Raw genomic sequence first — 8,610 nt, 5'->3', positions numbered from 1 at the left:
GTGTGACTGATGAGAGTCGACCACATCACACACTGATTTCAGAGAGAGGAAGCACTCGGCTGTCGTACAGCATTAATGCCTGACAGCTGCACAGAGCAGATACACACACTGATAAACCACTGCAGCACACTGCAACTACATCAGCTACACACACACACACACACACACGTTTAATATTTATCATTACTTTATTACAACATTATATCATGATTTAAATCATTTCTAGACTTTTTTTTACTGAAGTTTAACATATATTTAATAATAATTAAGGAGTTATAAATAAAGGAATATTAGAACATTTTGACTCAATAATTCTTACCATGTCACTTCCTATCAGATATTATTTTTTAAATACACAGGCATTTAGTCTGGGTTTCAGGATTAAAAACATGAGCAATTAAAAGTAAATGATTATTTAATTATTTTTTATTACTAACATTAAAATTTAGCATCCACAAGATGGCAGTAAAGCACTTCCACACTCAGATTTCTGTTTAGTGAAATGTGTTTTTATCTTAACTGACCTGCAGAGGGCGCTGTGAGGATTATTATTATAATTATTATTATTATTATTATTATTATTATTATTATTATTATTATTAGGGCCCAAGCACTGAAAGTGTACAGGAATAAAATAACAGCAAAATAATTTCTTGCTTTTCACCCGGAAGTATGCACACCTGCTCTTTTCCCATGTACCCATCGTCTGTTATGTGCCGACATCACGCGTTTACGTGCACGCGCTCGTAGAATAATCATAGCTTAAGGATCAGAACCTGAGTTGACAGAGTATGTTGATAACCAGCGTCATGGTACCAATAAAGCAAACTGAAAGATGTTGGGGTTGGGGATGAATGGATGACTAGAGTTATTTTATAAAAGTTTGTTCATAATAAAACTCCACAAGGTGGCAGCAAAGTACTTCTAAACTCAGAGTTCACTTATCTGAAGCGGCTTAGGTCACTTCACTGACCTGCTGAGGTGTAGAGGTGTAGAGCGCCAGGATTCCAATCAGGAGTGGCAAGCTCAAATGCTTTCAGATTTTGTTATAAAAATAAAATTATGATCATAAAAGGTTTCATGATAAAGTTTTCAGTCCGTTTATAGAATACGATGACGTGGACGAGAAACTTTAGGAAGACAGGGACCATGTGACTGAGACACACCACCAAAGGCCTTTTCTCAGGAAATTACATTTAAACTTCTATGGACTCAACAAATGATGCCATTATACTTACAAAAAAATTCATGCATTCTGAACCACGTTATCTTTTTCTTCTTCTTGCTTATCTTATTATTAACAAATGGATATGAGAGAGGTAAATCACTTCCATTATTACTTAACCAAATGTGCTCTCCTTTCACAACACTTTTAGTGCTATAAATTATAGTGAGCTTAAATATCACTCACACAGCTCACCTGAAATTATCTCATCAATTATTCTATATAATCAAACACCAAAATGTCTATAATCTTACCTTTAATCTTTGGACACAGTTGATATTATCATTCTTGCTTAACCGGAACTTATTCATTGTCATTTTTTTGCACGTGTGTCCTGCTATCACATTTAGCTAATATGTACATTTACCTAAACTGTAATATGTTGCACAGTTAAGTTCACTTTGAGGAGACTGTACTCAGTATCATTTTGTACGTGACAAATAAAGCTTGAATCTTGAATCTATTATTCAGTGTTTTCAGAAATGTGTTAATGTAATTATACTAACACATTTTTCTCTTTATTTTTTTAATTTAAAAAATTGCCTTTATATTCATTGCTGTGCTTTTAACTATAAAGTGTACTATTTCAATATATTAACGAAATCCTCTATGAAATGTTCATATATTGACATGCTAATTAGATAGCTTACTGCAGCTAGCTATGTTGCAAGCCAGTTCAGTATTTGTTCATTTATTTATGAATATTTTTATTTTCTGAATGGTTCCTCATAATATCTGAAACGATCGATGAACAACCTAATGTTAATATCACATCTTAATAAACAATATGAAAACAAACACGACCTTTTACATTTCCACAGTGAGAACATTTTATTGCTTTAATACAAACTGCCTTAATCCCCCACTCCACATACCACATGATCTGCCTGTACACAATCTGTTCAAAAGAAACGATGACAAAAGATCAACACAGTGCTGCTTTAATAGTTTAGTATTTAAAAAATAATCTAATACATAGTTTTTGATCATATAAAATGTTTTGATTACAGTCACTCACACCTCCAGGGTTGGGGGTTCGGTTCCCGTCTCCGCCCTGTGTGCATTTTCTCCCCGAGCATCGAGGGTTTCCTCCGGGTACTCCGGTTTCCTCCCCCAGTCCATAGACATGCGTTGTAGGCTAATTGGCATTTCTAAATTGTCCATAGTGTGTGAGAGTGTGTGTGATTGTGCCCTGAGATGGGTTGGCACCCCATCCAGGGTGTCCCCCGCCTTGTGCCCTGAGTCTCCTGGGATAGGCTCCAGGCTCCCTGTGACCCTGTGAAGGATAAACGGTACAGAAAATGGCTGGATGAATGGATGACTAGAGTCATTTTATAAAAGTTTGATCATAATAAAACTCCACAAGGTGGCAGCAAAGTACTTCTAAACTCACTTATCTGAAGCGGCTTCGGTCACTTCACTGACCTGCTGAGGTGCAGAGGTGTAGAGCGTCAGGATTCCAATCAGGAGTGCCAATCTCAAATGCTTTCAGATTTTTTATAACAATAAAATTATGATTACAAAATGTTCCATAATAATGTCATTAAAATAAAACAGTATTTCAGCAACAATCAATAAATCAACTAGAATCTGACTCATGCATAGATCTACTTCAAAGAGTCTGCTCCAGGTTTCCTGATATTTCTTTCTTTTTGTTTGATTTAATTTTCTTTATATTTTGGCTCAAGTTATCTGAAATATATATTTATATTTATTGTCAGGAGCTGAGGGAACTGGGGGATCAGTATAGCAAGACATTTTCATGGCTGCCTCATCGAACCCATCGGACTGAACACTAGAATTTGGACACCTACCAAAGCTCAGAGTTAGGACATAAAAGAGTCAAGTCCCCTTTATTTCATCAGCACACTTAAAGACAAGTGTTGGGCAGAGTGCTGAACAATAAAATCCAGCAATTCCAAAAATGAAATGAATTAATGCTTTAATAAAACAATAACAATTAGGGACTAAACAATCGATACAAGGGACTTTAAAAGACTCAAAAGCCTGGGGGAATAAAAAGTGTTTTAAAATGGATTCACCACATGGCTTTATAAAAAGGGGAGGAGGTGAGCAAATGCAAAAGCTGAAGAAGTCCAGCCTCATTATGATGTCATTCCAGTGTCCAGCGTGAATTTAGTCATTGAGAGATCAAGATATGGTGCTATACCGTGCTGAAAAAACCCCCACTAGAAACACTCATAGAATTTGTAATGGTTTTAATGGTTATAATAGGAATTGTATTGGTTTTATTGGAAACTGTAACGGTCCCTGTGGGTCTCTACTGGTACATTGTTGCCTTCTATTGGTGGCACATTATGCCTAGTGGATACAATTAAGGACCAATAATGGTAATGGTTTTAATGGTTAGCTGATGGTTTGTAATGGTATTTGTAGTGGAAACCATTAGAATTTTCTTTTTGTTTTTTTTCAGCAGGGTATACCCATGATCTTCCAATCCAGTGGACATATTTGTCCTCCACTCAGAAGCGTGTGTACAACAGCTAGTGCACTTTTAAGAGGTGCTGAGCTGACTACCTGCCCAGTGTTATTTATTATAGGAAAAGCTACGGGGTGGATGGCCACAGAACCGCGACCTTCTGACTTTAGAAAGTCACTTCTATTTCCTTATGCTCCAGGCTGCCAGGGCAGTTTCCTGCAGAACTACAAAGCTGATGCTCTCTCTTATATTCATGATCCTGACCTCAAGGAGCCGACCATTATACATTCCGGAGACAACAACGGGAGCAACCTGTGACCCCGGAGCAACTAACAAGCCGCTGAGGGGGTGGAGCTACAGGGGCCATCCATCATAAGTTGTCTACCTCACCTGGACACCCTGGAGTTACATACACACAACAATCACTGACCATGTCAGTGTCAAGACTCCTCATTAGCTACCAGCCAGGTTTTCCTCACACACCACAAAAACATTAGGAATCTATCAACTGGCAGCTTACTGTATTTAGTTCTCGAAGTTGGGTTCAGGAAGTCCGTGAAACTTTACAAAGGGGTCCATGATTTTTCTAATTTTATTGCAGTAGTGTAAATCACAACCCAGCATTATCAGTTATTATGCCTATAAATAATGTCAACTGGAATTTTATTTTATTTGAGTAAAAATGGGTGTACAATGCAGAAATGATGTTGAAAAGTATCACACATTTAAATAAATACCTTGGGTCTGTAACTGTAAAACGTTTCAGAACCCCTGATTTAGCAGATTCACCTTTTGAATGAAACTTCTATCCATCTGTTTTCTGTAGTGTTTATCCTACACAGGGTGGCGGGGAGCCTGCAGCCTATCCCAGGGGACTCGGGGTACAAGGCAGGAGACACCCTGGACGGGGTGCCAACCCATCACAGGGCACAATCAGACATATATTCACACACTACGGATGATTTTAGAGATGCCGCTCAGCCTACAACGCATGTCTTTGGACTCTGATGAAACCGGAGTACTCAGAGGAAACCCTCGAAGTACGGAGGAAACTCACAGGGTGGAGGCAGGATTTGTACCCCCAACTTATAAAGTCAGAAGCCAGGAGCATTACATTTACAAAAGGATCAGGTTGTGTGACTTCATTTTTTTTTTTTTTTTTTTTTTTTTTACTACATATACTAATGTACTACATGTATAGTTGTCTCTAATTTCATTTTTATTTCAGCCACACATATCCATGTGAACAGGCAAAACAGAAAAGACTGAACAAACTGGCTAATAAAAAAAAAAAGTAAATTAGCATTCGGCGCGATAGTGACCCCCAGCGGTCGGTGCCGGAAGTGCAGGCGGAGCGAGAGGGAGCGGCAGCAGGGAGAAATAAAACCGCTCCCGGATCCCTGCACACACTCCTTTATCTGCCCAAAAATACTGCGCAGCAGCCTTAATCTGGAGAAATATCTGGAACAATATTTGGAGAAACATCTGGAGAATCATCATCTGGAGAAATCTGGTCCGTCACTCTTTCCATCAGCCGGACTGCAGCTTTCACTCCAACGCGTCTGTGTGTCTCAGGTGAGAGAAAGGCTTCGGCTGTCATCTCTTACAGAAGCGTTTCTGATGCCGGTTCCAGCAAATTCAGGGCAGCAGAATGACACGTTTCACGGCTGCAGGTGGACACCTGTGTGCATTTTAGATCCACAACGGAAGTCAATTGAGCTTTAATTTAAGCCGCGTGCCTGTGTGTGTGTGTGTGTGTGAATTGTTTATGGCTTTCTAGTAGTACTCGGAAAGGTCCCACTCCATCAGCAGTGCTGAATGAGATTCTGACCCGAGGATTCACTGAATGTTAGACACATTTATTGGGGTTCTCAAGGTTCTCCAATCCCAGCACTGATAAAGAGCACAATAATTCAGCTGCTCCAGGATTTTGCGGTGGAGAAATGAACGCAACATGAAGGAAACTACGCGATATTCGGAGGAGCTTTCAATTTTTCTACATTACTGCAGATTTTCTGCAGATTCGGACCGAGACGTGTCATGTGACGTCATCACGACGTGCGTTCAGCCAAAGCCCTCTGCGATTCACGTGCGTCGAACATGAGTACAGCTAAAAGATCTCGTTTACCAACAAACCTCACCGCGAAAGACCGCGCAAAACAATTTCGTAATTGTGATTTCTCCAATTCAAGTCGTTTTCCTGTACGGACTGACAGTTAGATCTTAGGGGAAAAATCTTAGAAAGAAGGGTTCCTTTGGTTAGCTTCCTTCTGAAAAGGAACCCCTGAGTTGTGAAGTTCTACACAGAATCTTTAATGAGTCGTATTCAGAGTAGAGTTAAGAGCGTAGAGTAGTGCGGATTTGATAACCATGTAAAGATGTTAGATGTAGCTACAGACGTAAGATCTATTCAGACGTTAAGGGGGCGGAGTTTCAGTAAAACAGAGGCGTGTCTCAGTTATGCACGATTCTTGAGATTGCGTGATATCGGCTCGAGCGAGGAGCAGTGTTAAGTCCGGCGCCACTGTCTGGCTGTTTAATATAACTGCAGTATGTCACGCAGAAATGTATCTTTTGACTCTAAATACACTTGCAATTTAACATTAGTTTCCTCTGCAATTCATTGGGTTTGTATATTTTGATCGAAAACAAAACTCCAGCATTCAAAATTCAATGCACACACATTCACCTTCCTAAAATACAGTTCCAAAATATTCAGTTGTTAAAATACCATCTTCATTATTCTTCAGGTAATATTTCAACATATTATTTTTCAACCTCACAAATTCAGGCTGCAAAAATTCAGGCCTTAAAATTCAAGTCTTCACATCCGGGTCTCACAGGAAGAGCGATGGATTGCCGATACTATTGTAACATGTTACTCTGGGCCGCCCCCTAGTGGTGAGATTGTGCAAACAAGCCACAAGAGAAGATGAACCTAGCGGACTGGCATAAAGTTGGCTTTACATTGGACGTTCAGTATTCGCAGATATGCGCAAATTAAGGGACCGTCTCTAAAGTTACATATTGTTATACATGTTTCTAACTTCAATAGCATTCGAAGGCAATGACTTACAGTCATAAAACCAACTGTAAAGTGTTCATCTAGGTGTTTTATCAAAAATCTAAAAAGTCTGCATCATACCTGACACCTACAGGAACACTTTACAGTTGGTTTTATGACCAAGTCATTCTCTTCAAATGCTATTGAGCTTTAAATTATGGTATATTTTGTGTATCTGTCCATACGGTATAAAAACATCACAATGTTTAGATATGATTTGACAGCTTATTTAATTAAATATCAAAAATCTAAAAGGTGTGCGTTATAGCTGACCCCTTGATGAACAAAAATAACTTTTATTTACTTCATTTATTTGTGTGATGGCAATGCCTGCTTTGTAGTTAAACTCATCAAAGTTAAATTATGTTTATTGAGGGTCTGTGTCGATATTTTTCATGTAAGTTGTTAGTGCTAATGTTTTGGCTGTTAGCTGTAAGGTGAGCTAGTTCATGGCTACAAGACTATGGGTTAGTTGTAACATCAGTGAAACATGTTATAACCTATCCCAAGCAAATGTTTCATTGTATTTATATGTTTTCTTTGAATTTCAGTATGCCTAGGCCTTGGAAGAGAAAGACAAACTGATGGGTGTCTCTCAGCATTTTGAAAAGAGCATCAGATGATGTAAAAGAGCAGGAAAATCTGTACGATCTGTGGCAAAATTGTACGACATTTGCCATGTAACCTTGTACAGATTCTGTAAAAAGAGGAAGATGTTAGAAGAGAAGGGATGAAGGGAACTTCCGAGTGCAGGCTACCACAGTGGAAAGAAGATCTTCACTGATGAACAAGAGAAAGAACTTACAGAATATCTGATGAGGGCAGCTGATGCATTTTATGGACTGTGTCCATGTGAGGTAAGTAGGATAAAGAGTAGGATTAGGGATAAGATAGGAGAAAGATAGAAGAAAATGATCAAATTGTAGTGGTGCCAATGTAATACATACAGATGGATAGATGGGGAAATAATGAAAATGATTACAGGTGAGAGATTACAGGTGAGAGAACTTGTGTATCAGCTTGCTGTGAAATGTGGGTGCACATATCTAAAGACATGGGAGGAATCTTCAAAGGCAGGAGCAGACTGGTTTTCAGTCTACATGAAAAGAAACCCAACTCTGTCCATTAGGAACCCTGAGGCCACAAGCCTGGCACAGACCACCAGTTTTAATCAACACAATGTGGTAATGTTGTTCAATTGTTCAAGCTGGTGCACATTTGCTTTTTATTCAGCTTTGTTACACACACACACACACACACACACACACACACACACACCATTTTTTTTCTTATTTCACAATGTTACGTCTCACCCCAGGGTATGTTACAGCAAACCCAGACTATGGGGTGAATTGTAACATTTCACTCCTCGTGTTTGAATCTAAACCATGCCTTTTCTGTTTGTGCTGCAAAGATAACAGCTATGTCATTTAAAAGCAGACACTTGTAACTAGTTTGAAACACATTGTGAACGCACTGGCGTAAAAGATACAGACAGAAATGTCAAAAATGTTACAACCATCCCCGGTCTCCCCTAACTCTGAATATGACCATTATTTTTAAAATGAGGTAAGAGTTTTCATTATGTCAATTTATCTGTATTTATGTGTTTGTTCCTGAGAATAGAACAGAATATTTATTGCCACTGTACAAGTACAGTTAAATTTGGTTTGCAATTCACAGTAAAAAACAACAAAAAAACAACAACAACAACAAAACCCACTAAAACCCACAAAATTAAATAAAAACGGTCATTTCTGTAATAAAAACATAAAATCAGTAATAACCAATAAACACATTTATATTTACAATAAACAATAAATGTATTTTCTAAATTTGTCAAGTTTCCTTATTGTGATCTAATATTGTCTGTAATTAAAA

The sequence above is a fragment of the Ictalurus furcatus genome, chromosome 19 (genome assembly GCF_023375685.1).
Source record: "Ictalurus furcatus strain D&B chromosome 19, Billie_1.0, whole genome shotgun sequence".
Taxonomy (NCBI): Eukaryota; Metazoa; Chordata; class Actinopteri; order Siluriformes; family Ictaluridae; genus Ictalurus; species Ictalurus furcatus.
The sequence above is the reverse complement of the archived record's forward strand: the minus strand, read 5'-3'. Positions refer to the sequence as shown.